This window comes from Pogona vitticeps, chromosome 4 (assembly GCF_051106095.1).
Source record: "Pogona vitticeps strain Pit_001003342236 chromosome 4, PviZW2.1, whole genome shotgun sequence".
Lineage (NCBI taxonomy): Eukaryota > Metazoa > Chordata > Lepidosauria > Squamata > Agamidae > Pogona > Pogona vitticeps.
The window spans coordinates 208,906,326-208,927,851 of NC_135786.1; the positions used below are offsets into that span (position 1 = coordinate 208,906,326).

The window sequence follows — 21,526 nt, forward strand, 5'->3', positions numbered from 1 at the left end:
ATTCTCAGCCTGCTAGCCTGTTCTTTCACTAACATACCATGGGCATTTAATTCATTATCTACATCCCCGCTTGGTCATGGGGACAACAAGTATATATAGTCTCAGTCCTCTGACTGAGGAAGTGGCCTTGACCCTCCAAAACTCATAGTAAAATACAGTATAGCACTCTATAAGGTGCCACAACGTTTAACGTCTCACAACGTTATTTTCTTGTCTGATATACTTCTTCAACGGTACCCGTTTTCTCCCCGTCAGTGTCCACCCCCTTCTTTTGGGGAAGCAGTGGTGTAGCCCAAGACCTCCGCTCCGCCGGAGCGCAGTAAATCAAACTACTACTCTTCGCTCTTGACAACTTCCACCGCCTCCATTCCTGGTCTATGCCGCGCGCGTCCCTACGGGCGCGTGCACGCCCGACGCTCCCTTTCCGCGCCCCCTCACGCGCTCTCGAGCTGTCTCGCGCCGGCTCTTCCTCCTCCGAGCGACGGTTGAGGGGAGGAGGGCGCTCTCCCTCCCCCAACCGGTGGCCTGCGAGAAACAGCGCGGGGTCGAGCGCGGGGGGCGCGCGCGCGTGCGTGTGTGAGCGAGCTTCTGTTCGGTGAGAAGGAGAGCTTCTAATGCCGCTGCTGTGAGATGGCATCTTTTTGCTGCGCTGTGGCGGCAGCGGCACTAGAGGCAGTGGCGGTGCCAGCGGTCGGGAGCGGTGCCGAGGGTTGAGGGGACAACCCTCCGCCACAGCGAGGGGCCGGCAGCGGCGGCACCCCCACCACCACTCCCCCCCCTCCCCAAGCGGCTGGGCTCCGAGCCACGGTAAGACGGACCGAGAAAGACAAACAGCCTGCTTGCCTTTGCCGGACTGACAAACAGGCTGCGCCGCCGCCGCCGTCTCGCTGGGCTTGTTCTTGGCGGTGGCCTGTTCTCGACACCCTTTCGGGACCGGGGGCGGGCGGGCGGGCGGGGGGGGGGGAAAGAAGGCTGATCATGTCAGGGATGGGTGAGGAGACGGCGAGAATCGCCTGATTGCTCGTTAGGGTGCCTTGGGGAGAGGGGCGGCTGGGTTCCTCCTTCATCACCCCCCTTTCCTGAACTCCCCCCTCCCGTGCGCCGCTTTCGGTGGTAACGGGTGGGCGAAGTGGGGGCGCGAATGGGCCGTGCCTTTCCTCGCCGCCCCTTTCCTTCCCCGAGGGGAGGGATATGTGTGTGTGTGGGGGGAAGCCTAGAGGGCCAAGGGTGCCTCGCTGTCTCCGCCTGCCTCTCCGACCAGACCCTTCCTACTCTTGGCCTGGTGTCACCTTGTTTATTCACATCATGGGTCTTTAACTGCCGAGCGAGGGGGGGGGCGGGGAGAAAGGCAGACCGTGGGAGTCGGCCAAGCTCGAGGGTTGAGCCTTGAACCCGTTTAGCCGAGTTGGGAAGGCTGGCGAAGGCTTGCGAAGCAGTCCCGCAAGGGCGGCCTTGTCTGTTGATCCAAAGGAGACGAAGATATTAGTTACATACAGTATTGATCTCGCTTTCTCTGAAGTGGGTGGGGAAGGATGGGGCACACTCTCTCTTTCAGGATGATCCTCTGTGACTCTGCAGCCTGTCATCTCTCTTTCTTTCCTCTTTCAACCTGACCCTCCCCGGACAAAAGTACTGCAATAAGATTGTCTTTTTCTCCCCCCCCCCCCCCCCCCCAAATTTAGAGAGTGTTTCTTCCAGAGCACTGCAAAGAAGGCTTGTGAGGGTTCATTGTAAGTTACAAGTTTTGCTACATAACAGAACGAGAGGGAGGTTTGGTTTGACCCTATGCATGTTTGGATAGAAATAAGGACCATTGAGTTCAGTGGGATTTGTCCTCCTCTGAGTGGGCTTACGATGTTGTCTTAATATGTGTTAAATATAGTGTTATGTAATAATCAGTTGGTGGGGTTGTTCTGAAATTTGATTAGAACAGTGAAGGGCCTGCATAGGGAGGCCTACAGATACTTCAGTGTTGAGTTGAATTGTGAAACAAGTGTTCTTCCTTTGGAGTGTTAGGAGGATGGCTTCTCTCAAAATGCTGGAACCTGTTCTGGGTTTACAGTTATTAAAATTAGAGATCAATTAATATTTCTTCGTAAATCTCCTTGGTCTAATAATGGAATGCCATGGGCAGTTTAAAAAGCTGTAATATGAATATATTATTTATACCATAATTTTTTATTATGGCACTCAAGAATTGGTTTTTTTGGGATTTTCCATGCTGGTACTGACTGGACCAACATCTGGTTAATTTCAACTGTTGCTGCATTTTGAACATTTAGAACTTGTCTTGTATCTTAAGAAATAAAATAAGTTTCAATGGTTTTTTGGTGACCTGTGCAGATTTTGAACAAAGATCAGCTGTAGTTATAGAACTAATTGTTAATGTTTTTAATGCTGTTAAAAATACGTCTGTCACTTTTGTAAGGAGACCAAAAGTGCGCACCATAGCTTTTGTAACTAGTCATTATAGCAGTTTTTGTTTTTCTGGTGACTAATAATCTGAAGTTGTCCAAAAATCTTTTACAGAACTATCAATTAGGTAAATTGTTCTCCTTTGTCTGGTCCTTCTATCTTCCGTTTTTCTTAGATAATAAAAGCCAAAAAGGAGAAACAAAATCAAAACAAAACAAAAAGAAAATTATGGGAATAGAACTGGAATGACTCACCTTGAGTTAGGTTATGACCCAATTTTGGTTCTTGTTCCATCATGTGAAGATCAGTGTTGTATAATATACCTGACTAAGTAACCAGAACCAAACATATTGCTGCGTTTGTGTGCATACTTGGAACAGAACTGGAAAAATAATTTTTTGAGACTGTAATTCCCACAATCTCTCTGCTCTGGGAGATTCTGGGAATTGTAGTTCACAATAACATTTGCTTGGAATAAGTGCAGTTAGCTTCAGTGGGACTCATGCATAGCATAGCAGAGGCATCCTTCAGTCTCGAGAGACTGGTATCGTGCTCTGCATGGAGGACTTGGAACAGCATCTAGTGTGGCTGAGAAGGCCAATTCGAGAGTGACAATCCCTTCCACACTGAGGACAAATACAATTTGTACCCCGTCTAGCTCCCTGATTTTGCTACTTTCGTGACTGCCTCTTTGCCTTGGCCTGCTGGGCAAGGGTCTCTTCAAATTGGGAGAGGCGGTGATGCACCGCCTGCCTCCAGGCTGAACGCTCTGATGCCAGGGTTTCCCATCTGTTTAGATCCATTTCCAAGGCCTTCAGATCCCGCTTGCAGATATCCTTGTATCGCAGCTGTGGTCTCTCTCTGGGGCAATTTCCCTGCACTAATTCACCATACAGGAGATCCTTTGGAATCCGACCATCAGCCATTCTTACAAAATGCCAGAGCCAACGTAGACGTCACTGTTTCAATAATGTATACATGCTAAAAATTCCAGCTCGATCTAGGACTATTTGGAACTTTGTCCTGTTCGCAATGTCATTTTAGAACCATGTATAGGAGCAGATTATGATTTCAGTGTATCTGAAAGGAAGAGAGAGAGAAGCAGATTTCTGCTGAAATCTTTGGTATTTAAGCCCAGTTCTGTGTGAGTGTGTTTGACTGAGGAACTAGTATTCACCCTATTTTAATTGGAATTGCATTCCTCCTTAGGAAGATTGGCTCAGAATGTGCTTAAATTGGTCTTTTTAGATCCTGTTAGACCTTAATATGGCTTTTACTAGTTTGGTTGGTACTTCAGCTGCAAAATGTATTGGATAAAGACAGTCTTCCCATAATTATCATTGCTCTAGTGACTTCCAGCTTTGTTCCCACAGTGTATTGTACATTAGATTGCCTCTGACTACTTCAGAACTTCAGCTGGTACAGCATGTAATGGCTAAAGCATGGTTGGGCAATCCTATACGTAACAGAGTAGTTATATATACAGTACATATTTACTCAGAAAGAAGTTCTATTGCATAAATCAGGCTTACCACCAGGAAGATGTATATAGAAATACAGCCTGACATTAACTGAAGCTACGCACATCAGTGGGAATGAGGGGAAAGGAATTTAAATTCACTGATTATTTTTATGTGTGGAATCACTGGAGAGCAAGAGACCTAGAGGGTTCTCTGAGACTATTACTGTTGAGATGGAAGTTTATTTAAAAGACTTTTTACCCCACCTTTCTCCTTAAAAGGACACAAGGCAGCTTATATCATTAAAAGGCAATATTAAACTAAAAATATCACTAACAGTAGTGAATATACAAATACTGTACTAAAAAGGATCAAACAAATATGATATTATAAAACATAAGCAACACAAAAACACATTGAAAGCATTAAGGTACAACAATCCATTTCAAAAAAACCACTCAGGAAGCCGGTCACTCGGGGAGACAAGTAAAAATAGGGCTAGCTTAACCTCTTGTGGAAGGGAGTTCCAAAGTCTGGGAGCAACAACAGCATGTTATATTCAAATACTGGTGTTTCTGTTGGGATTCTGTAAATCTTTAACACCGCATAAATGCAAAAGTATATACATATTGGTTGTTCTGGGTTTTTCGGGCTCTTTGGCCGTGTTCTGAAGGTGGTTCTTCCTGACGTTTCGCCAGTCTCTGTGGTCGGCATCTTCAGAGGACAGGTTGCTGTCCTCTCAAGATGCCGGCCACAGAGACTGGCGAAACGTCAGGAAGAACAAACTTCAGAACACGGCCAAAGAGCCCGAAAAACCCAAAACAACCATTAGATCCTGGCCGTGAAAGCCTTCACGAATATATATACATATTATTGTTGTGTGCCTTCAAGTGGCTTTCAAATCAGTTCAAATGGAAAAAAAAGTATGTCCCAGCCTTTAGGTTTACACTCTAAAAGAAGTAAAACAAGGAAAAGGGGAGGGAAGAGCAAAACAGCAAACTTATGCCAGTGCACAAAATTATCAAGTTCTTGTGAGTAACAAGACCCAAATTGTGCATTAGCGATAATTAGAGCTGAAGTTATGTTATTTTCTAGAGACATGTTTCAGACAAACCTTCTCATCTGAGAAATCAGATTTGCATACGAACAAGGTACTTTTATCTTGAACAGTTAATCACAGAACAGAACAGGTTAATTTGCGAAGTATGGAAGGTGAGAAAAGCTCTGACTGGGATGTTATACACAAACAGCATTTAGGGAGCTCCCTTTTCTAGTGATGGGTTGTCTATAATGTGTAGTTTAGTAATGTTTAGCTGTAATGTGTGGCAGTGAGATGGGAACAGTTCAGAACCCGAATAAGTTGTTCCTCTTAGCGGATCTGTTACGGAGTGACTATGCTTATTTGTCTGTTTATTTAAAGCATTTGTACCCTGCTCTTCAGCTGGAAATGGGCCCAAAACAGCTTACAGTAAAAACAAGGCATGTCTCCCTCTAGTGCAGCCTGATGAAATGGTTGCTGCTAAATAACAGTTGAGGAACAGAGAAACCACAGGTTGCTTGCCTTGTAGCAACAGAGACCTGGCTGCCCTTCACTTCCCCTGACAAAAGTTTCCTTTAAGGTAACCAAATTGCTCTCAATAGCTTGGTCTAGATTGTTTGTGCTCTGGTTAAATCTGGCCCTCTCCCCTCTCCTCTGCCTTGGGCTGTAGTAAAAGCTCTTTCTCCAGCTACTTGGGAAGCTCTAGGCCTTCTTCTGAAGAACTGCCTGCTTTTCTGTGAACCTGTCTCTGTGTTAAGATTATTTGTGGAGACCCTACTCTCTTCAGAGGGGAGACAAGTGATAACTGGTCTGTGGTGGCACCCCTTTTATGAAATGAAGAATTTTTTTTGCTGCCAAATTTTCTTGGCTTCAAGATCTGAGTCATGTTTATCAAAACTTTCATATGAACAGCAAAGATACTGCTTTAGTGAAGTTTGAAGACTTGTACCATAGAATTTCATTATTGTTGCTGGTGCTGCTATCTTTATAATTTTATTATTTTAGTTTATTCAGGTTTCAGAAACCATCTTATATTCACATTGAAAGGAAGCATATAAATAGCCGAATTTTATTTGAAACTAGGTCCCATTATTCATGTTCAAATTATAACATAACACAAAAAAATGAATCTGGAACTTTAGTTATATACAGTGGTGCCCCGCATAGCAACGATAATCTGTGCAGCAAAAATCGCTGCTAAGCGATTTCGTCGCTATGCGATATTAAAAAGCCAATAGAAATGCACTGAAACCCCTTCAATGCATTCCTGTGGGCTTCAGACTAACCTTTAAGCGAAAATCCTCCATACGGCGGCCATTTTCGCTGCCTGGTAAGCGAGGAATCCATTCCAGAAAACAGCGGGCGGCCATTTTTTTACCCAGTGGCCATTTTGAAACCACCGATCAGCTGTTAAAAAATCATTGCTTTGCGATGATCGGTAAGCAAAACAGGGTTCCGATCATCACAAAGCGATTTTTCCCCATAGGGAACATCGCAGAGCGATCGCAAAAAGTTAATCGCTATGTGATTTCATCATTAAACGGGGCGCCCGTTAAGCGAGGCACCACTGTACCAGCAAGGTCAGTGGATGTGAATTTATTCTTTGTAAATAAAACATACATGAATTTGGGAAAACAATCTCAGTTTGAACCTTACCTTTTTCGGATTAAATGATATCTTTTCTAATATTCATGACATCAGTTGGACATGTTATGTGTTATGCAAATTATAATCTATCTATTCATCTATCTTTTGTCTGTCTGGGTATTAAAACAGTTTTAAGAGAACTTAGTTACAGGTTTTTTTTTAATCATAGGAAAACATGTTTGTCCTGATCAGAAGAAAATAATTCCAGAATATCTGAGTAATAAAGCTGAAGTAGATGATTTAGATAAATGGTTTCCAGCCTTTTTTCACTTGTGTACCCCTTGGTAACCCATTTCCATAAATTGTACCCCCACCAACATTCACCAAAATAACAACGCAGGAGACATGCATCCATTTCTTATGTCAGACCACCCAACTGCCAATCCCTAAACCACAACCTTGCTGCACCAGCCCCTCTGCTTTTCCATGCCAGTCCTACTCCATTCTCAATCCCATGAGGGGATCCCCTGTCTCAGCAATCAGAAGACCCAAAATGTGGTGCTGAGTGGCTGCTACCCTCCTGGTGAGGAGGGCCTTGACCCTTTACAGCCCTGTGCTCTCAGCTGGACTGTGGGAACAGGCCTTTGCATTGAAAAGAAGGGGCTGGGGCCAGGGAAGCTCTTTAGCCACAGTGGCCACATCAGTCTACTGCCACCACATTCCCCATCTCCCATCTTGAAGCACCTTCAAACTCATCTAACACTCTGCTTTCTGCAGCTTCTTCAAGAATCTTGACAAAATACTTATCAGCTTCCCCCTAAGCTAAAGGCTTACAGTGTAGCTGAGCCACAGAATGGAAAGACAACTCAGGCAATCCTCTCCCATGGTGTTAACCAAACCTGCCTCTCACCTATCAAATAGGAACCAATTGATGAAGTAAGTAAGATTGAAAGGAGATGGAATGGACCCACCCATTGAGGGCTGTGGAGGGTTGCAGGTGCTTGTCAGGAAACTCTCAGACATGTTTGGTCAGAATGCCAGTCGATAACGTATACTTCCATTCTGATTCCCTTGACCCTTTTCTGCTATTATGCAAAATTTTTTGCATACCCCTAAATGTTCTGGTTTGTACCCTTGGGCATGTGAGTACTCCAGGTTGGAAACCACTGATTTAGATCAAATTCTTAATGAGTATGAGCTAGTAGTATATTGTGGAAAACTCAGGTGCTACCAAACTTCGAACTGCTAAAAAAGTAAAATTGCATAGAATTATCAAATGGGGTCATCTACTTCAACACCCCATTGCTTCATTATTGAATAGATGAATTCTCCCTGAAGGTAGGTTCGGGAAAAAAGAGTGAAAGTGAGATTTGCAGGTGGGCCAACTGCTGTACCCAGTGATCTGCCATTTTACTGCAGCAGTGTGGGAAGTGGGAAGGCGACTGTTGACTGAAGTTGCAAGGAAGCAGTTACAATGGTGCCCCGCAGAGCGACGTTAATCCGTTCCAGGATTAACGTCGCTAATCGGATTAGTCACTATGCGGGGGGAAAACCCATAGGAACACATTAAACTCCGTTTAATGCGTTCCTATGGGGTGAAAACTCACAGCTATGCGAAGATTCCCCCATCTGGCTGCCATTTTCGCCGCTCGGTAAGCGAGGGCAGGGCGCAAAAACGGAGCGGACGGCCATTTTTCTTCCGGCGGCCATTTTGGAACCGCCGATCAGCTGTTTTTAGAACATCGCAATGCGAAGATTGGTAAGCGAAACGCTTACCAATCATCGCAATGCGATGTTTTCCATTCAAAACATTGCAATACGATCGCATTACCGATCACAAAAACGCATCGCTATGCGGATTCTTCGTTAAACGGTGCACTCGTTAAGCGAGGCACCACTGTATACCAGTTCTAGAACTGTCATAGCATTAAGCTATTTCTTTAGGTTGTCAGAGTAGAGAGAGGTCTTTGGATTTGGCAGGTCCATGACCATTTCTGGAATGCGTGGATTTCCCTTGCACCATTAGAATTTTGCCAATGAGACCTCTCAGGCATGCAGAGTTACCTCTAGTAAGTCGCATTCCCCCCCAAGCAGGGCTCTTTCTGAAGGACTAGGGATATAAATTGGATATATACCTATAAGTTGTAGCCAGATATGTTTGCATTCCTGTTTTGATTTTTTTCAAACATGATTGAGCTTAGCTTACATGTGTTCATTCCTGAAGGTGATGTTTGGGGAACTGTATGGTGTTTTTTGTTTTTTTTTTTTGTAATCTCTATATTTATGTGACTATCTGATATAGGTAGATAATGATATAAGATTGTTCTGTAATAATGCAGAATGATATAATGTAACCTATTGTAAGCTAAGTGGTCCTCTTAAAATTATTTATGTCACAATGCTGTCGTCAGCGAAGGAAAACCCCAACTTTGAGGAAGACAAATTTAATGTTTAATATAATGAGTGGGGTACCCGTGCACAAGCAAATGATTTTAAGTTATATGTTATTAAGCTGCTCGAGTTGCTGTAGACTAACTTTTTTTATCTTGGAAAATCAGAACTAAATGAGTCTTAATAGTAAAAAAAACCTACAATATTTCTCTCTTCAGTTGCTTTAAAATGTTTACACAAGCAAATAGGGAGTTGCTGAACGGATGGAAACTAACTGGAAATAAAAGAAATCTCTTACACTGTTCTACTTTAACTATAGGAAACTTAAGATGAACAGTGTTATGCAAACTTGGGTGGGTGTACTTCACTGTCCTGCAGCGGGGAGGTGACTGCAGTACTAAGCACAACCACTCATTCCTTTCAACTTGTAATGGTCTATTTTTTAGCCACCATTTCTTCCTCTTGCAGCTGGATGCTTAGTTCTGGCTTGTGGAAACAGCATTTTGTGGAATGGTAATTTAACAACCAGCAACATTTCAGTAACTTGTGGGACAATTTTTTTGTCTAAGTCTGTCAGAACTCTAATAATAATTATGTGTTGTCAAGTTGTTTCTGACATGGTCATCCTTTTATTTATTTACTTGATTGATTGATTGATTGATTGATTGATTGATTGATTGATTGATTGATTGGATTTTTACCCTGCCCCTCTAGACAATGTCTACTTGGGGCGGCTTACTATTAAAACACATTAATATATACATATAAAATCATAAAATTTTTCAGTATTTACAATTATAATTACAATTACATTTACAAGATGGCAGAGCATGAAGGAAAAGAAAAAGAAGCTAGGAATAGAAATAGGGTTTTATAAGTAATTAGAAGTGATTTGCCATTCCCTTCTTCTAGGGCACCCTGGGACTGTGCAACTTGCTCAGGGTTACAAAGGCTGGCTCCTCTCCTGGGAGACAATGTGGGGAATCAGATTCCTAACATCTAGCTCTGCATCCAGATACCTAACTCCCTGAATTATCTAGCCAGCTGTCAGAATGCAGAGGTCTCTTACTATCAGGAACTCATTACAAGCCATATTATTGAGCTGTGTGTGTGTGATATCTAGAAAAGTGGATTATTGACTGCTCACTTTTTAGCTTTCCTTCTTGTTCCTGAAAGTTCCTAGCTGAAATGGTAGGATGGTACTGTGTTTTAAGTTCTGCTTCTAGAACCTCGAGTTATAGTAAATCACTTGATACAAATTTTGTAACTTAAAGAACCTCCAAAACTTATAAAAGGGATAATATATATTATCCCTTATATTAGGGATAATAAAAGGGATAATATATATCTTCAGAGGACAGTAGCACTCTTCTCTGTCCCCTGAAGATGCTGGCCACAGAGACTGGCGAAATGTTATGAAGAACAACTTTCAGAACACAGCCAAACAGCCTGAAAAACCCACAACTACCATTAGATCCCGGCCGTGAAAGCCTTCGCACCTACCCTGTTTCCCCCAAAATAAGACCTAATCTGAAAATAAGCCCTAGTATAATTTTTCAAGATGCTTGTAATATAAGCCCTACCCCCAAAATAAGCCAGAGTTAAGTGAAATCCTGCCCTCCACAATTGTGTAGCATTGTGCAGCAACCAGAAGATGATGACATTACCGTATTTGAATATAGATTGCTGTACAGTGATGCCTCGCTTGACGACGATAATTTGTTCCAACCAAATCGCTGTAGAGCGAAAACGTCAAGCAAAATATAAAAGCCCATTGAAACACATTGAAAACCGTTCAGTGCATTCTAATGGGCTGAATACCTGCTCGTCCAGCGAAGATCCTCCATACGGCCATTTTCGGTGCCTGTAAAGCGAGGAATCCATCCTAGAAAACAGCGGTAGGCCATTTTGAGCAGCTGGTGGCCATTATGAAAACCCGACAATCAGCTGTTTTGATTGTTGTAATGCGAAGAATCGGTCCCCGAAGCAGGGAACCGATCGTCGCAAAGCAAAAAAACCCCATTAAAACATTGTTTTGTGATCGCAAAAACATCATTGTGAAGCAGATTCGTCATTATACGGGGTAATCGTTAGGTGGGGCACGACTGTACATGGGAAAAAATATAAAACATCCCCTGAAAATAAGCCCTAAAAATAGAGTGTGTTTTTTGGAGCAAAAATAAATACCGTGGTGCCTTGCAAGACAAATGCCTCACAGGACAAAAAACTCGCAAGACAAATGGTTTTGTTAATGGGGTTGATGACTTGCAAGAGAACAAGACAAATGTTTTCCGTTTTTTGTTCCTGCCTCATGTTTGCTGATTTTAAAATGTTTTTCTATGATGTCTAAAAAGTTACAGTTTTTTTGATTGAAATTTTTAAAATCATCTGCACAATATTTATGGCTTTAAAGAACACTTAATAAACCGTTTGTAAACCAGTTTTGACTTTGTTCTGACTTTCCCCCCGTAGGAACGCATTAATTAGATTTCAGTGCATTCCTATGGGAAAACGTGTTTTGCAAGATGAATTTTTCGCAAGACATTAACCGCAGAACGAATTAAATTCGTCTTGTGAGGCACCACTGTATAAGACTGTCTTATTTTCGTGGAAACATGGTACTAACAATGAGTCACACATTGGTACAGTGGTGCCTCACATAGCAAGGTTAATCCGTTCCGGATTAACCTTCGCTATGCTGAAGCATCGTTGAACGGGGCAGTGAATTCCATTGGAACGCATTAAACATGGTTTAATGCGTTCCAAATGGGCCGAATACTCACCGTTCAGCGATGCTTCTTAATGGCTGGCAGCCATTTTCGCGCCCTCCCCTCACTTAACGAGGGCGCGAAAACGCTGCGCACGGCCATTTTGGGCCATTTCCGGGCTTCTGGCGGCCATTTTGGCCGCCGAACAGCTGATCGTTGGGCTTCATTTTGCGAAGATCGGTAAGCGAAACGCTTACCGGTCTTCGCAAAGCGAATTTTGCCCTATTAAAAAACGTTGAGTGATCGCATTAGCGATCCGAAAAAACGGATCACTATGCGATTTCGTCGTTATACGGTGCGCTCGTTAAGCGAGGCACCACTGTACTTCAAAAATAGACCACTGCAATGCTCTCCACAGACGGCTGCCCTTGAAAACAGTATGGAAACTAGAGGAGGTCCAAAATGTGGTGGCCAGATTGATTTGTGGAACTGATAAATTAAATTGTATATCCCCAGTTTTAATGTGCCTTCATTAGCCGCCTGTCAGTTTTTGTGCTCAATTCAAGGTGCTGGTTATAGCCCATAAAGTCCATAATTTATTTTATTTATTTATTATTCAATTTATACCCCACCCCTCTAGACAGAGTCTACTCGGAGCGGCTTACAAAACAGTTTAAGACCTTGGTACTTGTTGGAATTGCTCAGAAATCAGCTACCATTTTACTCACTTCTCTCAGTCCATGTTGCTAAAAGTGGTCACACTGAAGTAGACTAAAGAATCAACAATAAGGAACTGGGCCTTTTCAGTTGTGGCCCCCCATTCTGTGGAATAAGCTACCAGCTGAGATAACACCAGACTCCTTCCTTCCTGATGTTCAGGAAATGAGTGAAAACAGAATAATACAAATCATACAATATAAGTTTGACTATGCCAAAGCCTTTGACTGTGTGGACCACAGCAAACTATGGCAAGTCCTTAAAGAAATGGGAGTGCCTCACCACCTTATCCATCTCCTAAGAAACCTATATGTGGGACAGGAAGCAACAGTCAGAACTGGTCATGGAACAACTGAGTGGTTCAAAATTGGGAAAGGAGTACGGCAAGGCTGTATACTGTCTCCCTGCTTATTTAACTTATATGCAGAATACATCATGCGGAAGGCTGGACTGGAAGAAACCCAAGCCGGAATTAAGATTGCCGGAAGAAATATCAACAACCTCCGATATGCAGATGATACCACTCTGATGGCAGAAAGTGAGGAGGAATTAAAGAACCTTGTAATGAGAGTGAAAGAGGAGAGTGCAAAAAACGGTCTGAAACTCAACATCAAAAAAACTAAGATCATGGCCACTGGTCCCATCACCTCCTGGCAAATAGAAGGGGAAGATATGGAGGCAGTGTCAAATTTTATCCTCCTGGGCTCCATGATCACTGCAGATGGAGACAGCAGCCCTGAAATTAAAAGACGCCTTCTTCTTGGGAGGAAAGCGATGACAAATCTTGACAGCATCTTGAAAAGCAGAGACATCACATTGCCAACAAAAGTCCGAATAGTCAAAGCTATGGTTTTTCCTGTCGTGATGTATGGAAGTGAGAGCTGGACCATAAAGAAAGCAGACCGCCGAAGAATTGATGCCTTTGAATTGTGGTGCTGGAGGAGGCTCTTGAGAATCCCCTGGACTGCAAGGAGAACAAACCTATCAGTTCTAAAGGAAATCAACCCTGACGGCTCACTGGAAGGACAGATCCTGAAGCTGAGGCTCCAGTACTTTGGCCATCTCATGAGAAGAAAAGAGTCCTTGGAAAAAACCCTGATGTTAGGAAGGTGTGACGGCAAGAGGAGAAGGGGACGACCGAGGATGAGATGGCTGGACAGTGTCTGCGAAGCAACCAACATGAACCTGACACAACTCCGGGAGGCAGTAGAAGACAGGAGGGCCTGGCGTGCTCTGGTCCATGGGGTCACGAAGAGTCGGACACGACTAAACGACTAAACACACACACACAAGTTATATAAAAATAACTGATCCTCAGATGCCTTCAATATTATTTTTTAATTTTTTCTTACTTCATTTTAATGTATGTATTATAGATCTATCTGTGAATCACCATATTGTGGAATGCATTGCTCTGTGGGATTTGAGGGGTTTAAATTTTAATCTATAAACGGCCTAGAGTATTGCTTGCACTAAAGGGGCAGTATATAAATCAAATAAAATCTTGAGAGCACAGAGGACTCTCTGTGAATGTGCAGCAACTTAACATCCCCATTCTCAGGTTTTTTAATTTTTATTTATTTATTTTATTTATTATTGGATTTTTATCCCACCCTTCTAGACAGAAGTCTGCTCGGGGCGGCTCACAATATATTGTGCATAAACAAGTTAAAAACAAAAATTAAAATCTACAATAATACTATAATCAAGATGGGAATAAACAGCAAAACCAAGAAAAGTAAGAGTCAAGTAATAGCAGGAGGGAAGGCTTGCCTAAAGAGCCAAGTTTTTAATTGGCACTTGAAAGCACCCAGCGAGGATGCCAGGCAAATCTCTGGCGGCAAGCTGTTCCAGAGTTGAGGGGGCACCGCCGAGAAGGCCCAGTTTCTTGTTCTTTCTTTCCGGGCCCTTCTCAGCTGTCTTTCCTAGCTATGGCGAGTGACTCGAGTAGATCTAGGTGGGAGAAGGCATTCTGCCAAATATCGAGGTCCTAAACTGTTTAGGGCTTTGTATGTCATCACCTTGCCAACAAAGGTCTGCATCGTCAAAGCTATGGTTTTTCCAGTAGCAATGTATGGAAGTGAGAGCAGGACCACAAATAAGGCAGCTGGCCAATCCACCACAGGTGGTAGTTGGCAGAGCAGACCACTGACGCCACCTGGGTTTCCATGGTGAGCACCGGATCCAGATGTACTCCCAAGCTGCGAACCTCACTCTTCGCAGCGAGAGTCACCCCCCCAAAAAGAGAGGGAGTTTCCCAAGCTCCCAATGGAGGGGCCACCCACCCTCAGGACCTCCATCTTGTCCGGGTTCAGCCTCAACCCATTCTCCTGCATCCATTGCAGTATGGCCTCTCTTTTTGGGGGGTGGATCCACTGAAGTAATTGAAAAGGAGATATAGAGCTGCGTGTCATCAGCATACTGATGGCATGAAGCTTCACACCCCCTGATGACCCCACCCAACAGCCTCATGTAGATGTTAAATAGCGTTGGGGAGATGATCGAGCCCTGCGGAACCCCACAATTGAGACTCCACGGGGCCAAGACACTCTCCCCAAGATGAACTCTCTGAGGACGGTCCTCCAAGTAAGATTGGAGCCAGGCAAGCACCAGGCCACCGATTCCCAACTCAAATAGCCTCCCCAGGAGGATACCGTGGTCGACGGTATCGAAGGCGGCTGAGATATTGAGGAGGACCAACAAGGACATTTTGCCCATCAGCCTCCCTCAGCAGGTCATCCAACAGTGCGACCAGTGCCATTTCTGTGCCATGGTGTGGCCTGAAGCCCGACTGGAATGGATTCAGGGCATTAGACTTAATTTAAACCAAATAGACTTGGTTTAAATGTATATGAAAGCCGGTGAACATATAACATATAGCAGATTTTTTTTTCCTACAAAATATTAACCTAAGTAATAACTGTAATATTCTCTAATATCCTTCTATACTAAGAAACCAAAGTATAATATTCTAACCATTTATATTGCTCAAGAGCTAAATGAAAATGGTTGCTTTTTACTTTTGAAAGTCCCACATGTTTATCATTGCTTGAATAAATTCATTGCTGAAGATACCTGCCCTGCTATTATGGTATGTACACATTTTAGGTAATACTTTAAAATTATTAGCTTGCTGCATTCAGGTGTTTTGGAATCTAATGGTCTGAATTAGCTAAGAGCTCATTTTCATTAGCTTCATTTTCTTGATTCAGTCGTTGCTTAGTCTGAAGAGATGTTCCTATTCATTTGGAGGGTCTGTATCTAAACAAGAACCAAGATTGTGAAAAGCCTAAACTTGGCCAGATACCTCTCCTTTCCAGAATAGGTAATCGCTGTATGAAGAAAGTGACAACTGAAAGCATGGGGCTAGGTGATCTTCTCTAAGCATATGCAAACTGCTAGCTTCCATAACCCTGAACAGGTCTATAGTTAACTCCTTTTTCTGTGTTAATTCTATTTAGTTCGTGTCTTTTGCTGCCTCTACATGCCTGTATAATTCTATTAGCTGGGCATAAATATACCAATAATTCAGAATGATTGACCTATTTCGAATTTGATTTAGGGTTAGATGAATATGGTTAGAGAAAGATGGTTAATAAATATTTTTTTGGCGGGGGCATAGATTTGTCTAGCATAGATTAAGCATAGTCTTTTTTTAGTGCATGCCCTGGCAACTGGAGAAGGTCAAGGTCAGAAAGTAGTATTGAGAAATCATCAAATGAATATTGGAGCAATAAAGTTAAAACAGATCTGTTCATTATTTGTGAATAATTATTTAGACCTTATTGTGGTCAGAAAATCAAAGCTTAGATAAAAACACATTGGAGGAGAGGGGTCTCTGAAGGGGTGGTTAATTAGCAAATAAGCTAACTGTAGTTCAAGCTAGCTGGTAAGAAGTGTGTGTTATTTTTTTCATGTTCCGAATGGCCTTGTGTTTGTGGCAGCACAAGTTTATCACAAGATATCATTCTTGATATTTAGTTATGTAAAAGGATTGCATACACATGCTTTTGATATTGAGACATCCTCATACTCCGCACTACTCCTTTACCACCAATTTCAGCACACACCGGCCATCACCACTGTTAAGAGCAATTGTGATTCCACAATACTGTGCATGCTTCTGAATTCTTATGAACTTCTCATCAGGTGAGATAACAAAACAAAACTGTAGAAATGTAATTGGTCCTCATGGTATTATTAACCTTATATACCGCTATGAGGCGGTATATAAGCAGCACGCTCAAAGTCAATTTACCTGGGGGCCGCTGGAGGCAGAATCTGGGTGAGGCTGGGCCGCATCAGATTTTCCGCTAAGCGGAGCAAGAGCCCAAGGAAGCCGCCCAGGAGTTTCCTTAGTCTGCCTGGGGCTCTGAAAAGGAGGAGGAGGAGGGGTGTGTGAGCCTTTATCGCTGGCCACGACCCCCTCCAGCTCCTTCTTCACTACCACCACTACTACCACCAGCAGGCCGAAGAAGCGCAGAAGGGAGGGAGCGCCAGTGACCGCCTAGCCGGGGGGGGAGGAGGGCATGACATAAAATTAAAAAAACCCTCAGAATTCACCTTGCCAAAGGTGAAAAGCCACCACCTGTACCTGTGAAATTGGGAGTGGGAGTCCCCACAGGTGCGCACACACGCACACAAACACACACACACAGAGGTCTGGCTACCTTCCGTTGAGGGCCCCCCTCAAAAAAGGCGCACTCAGCAGCATTAGCGACCCCCACCACGACAGAGGAGCAAACTTTGTGAGGCAAGCCCAGGCAGCCTCCAGAGCCAAGGCGGCTGAAGCAGGACGAAGAGGAGGAGGAGGACAAGGAAGCACCTCCGGGCATTGAGGCGGCCGCTGGCCGGGATGTTGCTGGGGGTGCTGAAAGAGAAAGAGAGCCAGAGAGCCGCTTCCCTGGAAGAGGTGGTGGCGGTGGCAGCTGCTGTTTGCAGCTTGGAGGCGCTCTTCGAGGACGGGCCGGGAGCAAGCTCCGCTCTCAGGCATTGCTCGACAGCAGCTCGGGTGCTCGGAGAAAAGGGCCAGCAGCGTGCCTCACTCGCCAGCTCTCCCCATAGACAGCGCCTCTTGCACCCTCCATCCAGAACTGCAGCTTGCCAACTGGCAGACAGGCAGGCTGGCGGGCAGGCTACTGTTCCGGATGGAGGGTGCAAGAGGCACTGTCTTGGGAGAGAGCCGGCGAGTTAGGTGAGGCTTTTTTTGACTCTTGACAGCAGAGGATGCATGGACACTTCGGGGGGGGGGGCAGGCAAGTTGGGACCACAAACTATCACCCAGCAGGCTGCAAATGGCCCCCAGGCTGCATGTTTGAGACCCCTGGTTTATAGGCTTCCCTTTGTTCTGTCTACCTCTGTTGTTGTTACTATGAAAGACTTGGATGGCTCATAAGAGGGGTTCCAAGTTCCTCAGAACACTTTGCAGTGCTGAATGTGAGAGGGATGCACTTGGTCACCAAGGCATAGAGTATTTAACTCTTTCACTGGAAGGCCTTCCTTAGTTTTAGGTTGATAATTAATTTAAGGTATTTGTTGTGAAATTAAAAAAAAACCTTTAAAAAGCTAGCCACATTGAGTTGTGTTAGGATCCAACTGGATCAGCAACATTACAGCAGTTAAAAATATTTTGGCCATATAATATTTAGTGGTTGTTGGATTGGGAAGATCCAGGTTTGAGTTCTTATTGAGTCTTGAACCTCAGTGGGTGGAACTGTCAGTCTTCCATTTCTGACCTACCTCACATGAGCTGTAAGGCCATGTTTGCTTCTTGCACTCATTTGATGAAAAGGTGAAGCACAGATATAAATAAATGTTGACATGAGCTGTAAGGCCATGTTTGCTTCTTGCACTCATTTGATGAAAAGGTGAAGCACAGATATAAATAAATGTTGATATTTTATGTGAAAGTTCCTGTCCCTCCTTTCCAATAGATCAGTTCTTGGCTTGCATACCAAAGCGCGCACTCTCTCTCATTCTCTCTCTCTCTCTCTTTTAAATATGGCCTCAGAATTCCTTAGAGGTTTTGACTGAACACAAATGTCTGGTTTTCCCCAGATTTCCTTTGGCAGCAGCCTCTAGATCTACAACTCTTTCCTGAGGAACTAGGAAATGCTTTTTGTGCATATGCCTATATGTAGTGCCTCCCTCTCTCAGAGAAGACCATAAACCTTTGTTCCCTGCTCTTTAGTTCACAAGCAGCTGCTTCTGATGGTGGAAGAGGGTGGGTAGTCTAATTGTCTACTGTATCAGTTGTCTTCACCTGTCCCTTCCATGTCTTTTCATCTAGCACCTTACATTTCCCTTGGAATGCCTTCACATTGCTTTGAGGACACCCCCCCACCCCATTTGGGAAACAATCCTCTAGTCATGGTAGTCTCCAACATTTAGGTATTTGGGGAAACAACTTTCACTAAAATGTGTTTGTACCTGTAATACTGTATGTGCATGCGATTTGTATGAGCTTTTTCTTTAAAACTGGTGGCTCTGCAAATATACTCTTGTTAACACTGTAGGCAGTAACATAATGTAATTGCATGCAAACATTTACACTGCTTTACACAGTGGAGGGCAAGAGTCCATACCTGTAAGCATGTAAACTGGCCTTCCTTTTGGCACAATACACATCCTTGTACTTTGCTGTGCAGTGACACTATACACATCCTTATATTTTTTGAACAATTGACTTGTTCTGTGTTCATTTTATATGAAGATCTTTCTCTTCAGGTAGGCTTTTCCTTAGTGACTATCTGTCTGGAAAAGATTTAAAACAGGATGGTTTGTATTTTGCTGTTTTTAATTTTGTGTTGTATATTTGTACATTATTGATTTTCTTGGAATGCATTTTGGTGTCAAGTACAATCGACATTATTATTATGATTATTATTCAAAAATGCCAGGCACAATCAATCAAAATTATAAAACTGTTGACTGGTACTGTATAACTGAGACAACTTTTAACAAAAAAACCTAAGTATCAATGTAGTATGTAGCTGTTCCTAATATTGCTGTTTTTGTAGCTCTAATGAATTTATTTTTGAAATCCGCAACTGATTATAGTTCTGTGTGAAATTTCTTGATATTATTCCTGGATCCTCAATGATAATGGGGACCACTGAAGTGTGTTTCATCCACAAGCAAGATATTTCATTTGCCAGGTCTCTGTATTTTGTTAGTTTTTCCAGTTCTTATCTCTAACTCTGGCACCCCCTAGCATTATAATTTCTATTATCCAGACGTTTCTCCATTTGATTACTACTATGCCTGCTGTATGACATTCAAAGTGTCTATTAGTTTGGATCAAAAAATCCCACAAGATCTTGACTTCATTGTCATTTTCTGACACCTTCACTACCAGATGTTCCCATGGGGTTTTTGAGGCTTGCAAGTTGTATTTTTGCATAGTAACCACTGCACTAATTTTGCCGATCTGTCATGTATAATTTTGTAATCTGTTTGTGCAATTGTTGGACATTTACAGATGAAGTGTGACACAGTTTCATCTTTTTCTTTGCTGTTAGCACTAATTCCTTGAATCTTAGCTTTCATAACATTAGTTTTCTGAATGTGACCTTTGATGTAAGGAGGGTGTTCTTGGTTTCTGTTCTCCAGTGGATTTTGAGAGGTGTATTCTCTCAGCATGGAGGCATTCTTTATTGTTGTAGTTGTGGATTATGCTGGTTGACTTTTCATCTGTAATTTAATTAAAGAGCAAGGTGGATAAAAATCAATAATTTTTAAAAATCAAATTGATTTAAATAAAATATTTTTAATTAAAATTGTGAAAGTAATAAGATTTTTAAAAAATGTAAATCATGATTTCAATAATTTTGATTTAAATCAAATCCGCCTTGTTAAACCCTGTGTAGAATACATAGTTTTGTAGTAAATGACAATTCCAAATGAAATATATTGGTAAGGAGAAACTGCATGCCTGTATAATTTGCAAAACTAAAACATCCACCAAACTAAACATATAATGGGATACTCAGCATAGCAGATAGAGTGATGGCTAGGATGCGGGAGACTTGAATTTGCCTTCAGCCACAGAAACTCACTGGGGATGGGGAACTGGTAAAACCACTCCTTAAATATCTCAGTACCAATATCTTAAATATTGGTTCTGACATGGTGACGCATAACATAACAAATGTGTATTAACATGACACATGTTGTATTAGGCAATTAAAATAAATATTTAAAATAATATTTATATGTAAAATCATCCACCACCTTGCACAGATCCTCAGCTTCCAATAAAAGTGCTAGAAAATCACAAAAAGCACTTTTCCATATTTTATAAATTGATTTTTTTATTGTATAAAAAGAGTTCATTGCATATAAATCTGCTATAGTAAATGATCAGAAGCTAGAAAACCACTGCTAAAACTTTAAAAGATTTCTTTTTGAATTATTTAGTCATCTTCTTCTAGAATGAAATGATACAGATTTTTTTTATCACGTAAGTGGGTGATGAGGTGAAATAGGTTCTAAATAAATGAATGGGTATAATGCATAATTTATTATTGTGAAACACTGTGTCCAGTGTTTCACCTTTTGCATGCTTAATACTGCAGCTTTGAATTTGGAGTTTGTTTGAATGGGTTTGCCAAAATAGTGGCAAATTGGAAAATAACAGGCAGTTCCAACCCCTTCTTCAAATGCTGGCCTACATACAATTCATCTTTAATAATATATATTTTAGAAATATTCCTGGAGAAATGATACTAGGGCATCAAATGAAACTAGTTGTGCAGGCTGTAGAATATTACCACTTAACAGCAGAACCTATTGGCACATACTTCCTGCATGATGGGTGCAAACAGATTGTATGTACATGTATATTTTTAAATGAGGGGATGTTAAAGAGAATTAACACCATTCTGGCAGTACTTACTAGAAATTAATTCTTACTGAGCTAAGTGGGATTCACTCCCAAGTAATGGTGCTTTGTTTTGTAGTTTTTGAAAAAATTACTAATTTGAAATAAGAAAATAGTAGTTTGCTGTTATTGTTGGTTTTCAGTTTCTCATTCTTTATCCATGGAATTGGAGCAATGGTTTCCTTCATGTTTGTGCTACCAGTTGTTGGGAATTTTGGCATATATTTTTCATTTTCCTTTCTGATACGGTAATATATGATGCTGACTTGTATCAAGCAATACCATGTTCCAGCTAAACCTGGATTGGACTCTAGATGGCAGCATTTGT

The 21,526-nt window shown here is 42.4% G+C and overlaps 1 protein-coding gene across 2 annotated transcripts in view; it reads left to right on the forward strand.

The window, feature by feature from the left end:
- Positions 1 to 667: 667 nt before the first annotated feature.
- WWP1 (WW domain containing E3 ubiquitin protein ligase 1) overlaps positions 668 to 21,526 on the forward strand; it is a 76,007-nt gene continuing 55,148 nt past the window's right edge. For both annotated transcript variants that reach the window (XM_020804970.3, XM_078393580.1), the window contains exon 1: positions 668 to 807. The gene's annotated coding sequence lies outside the window, so the exon portion shown is untranslated. The remainder of the gene's footprint in view (positions 808 to 21,526) is intronic.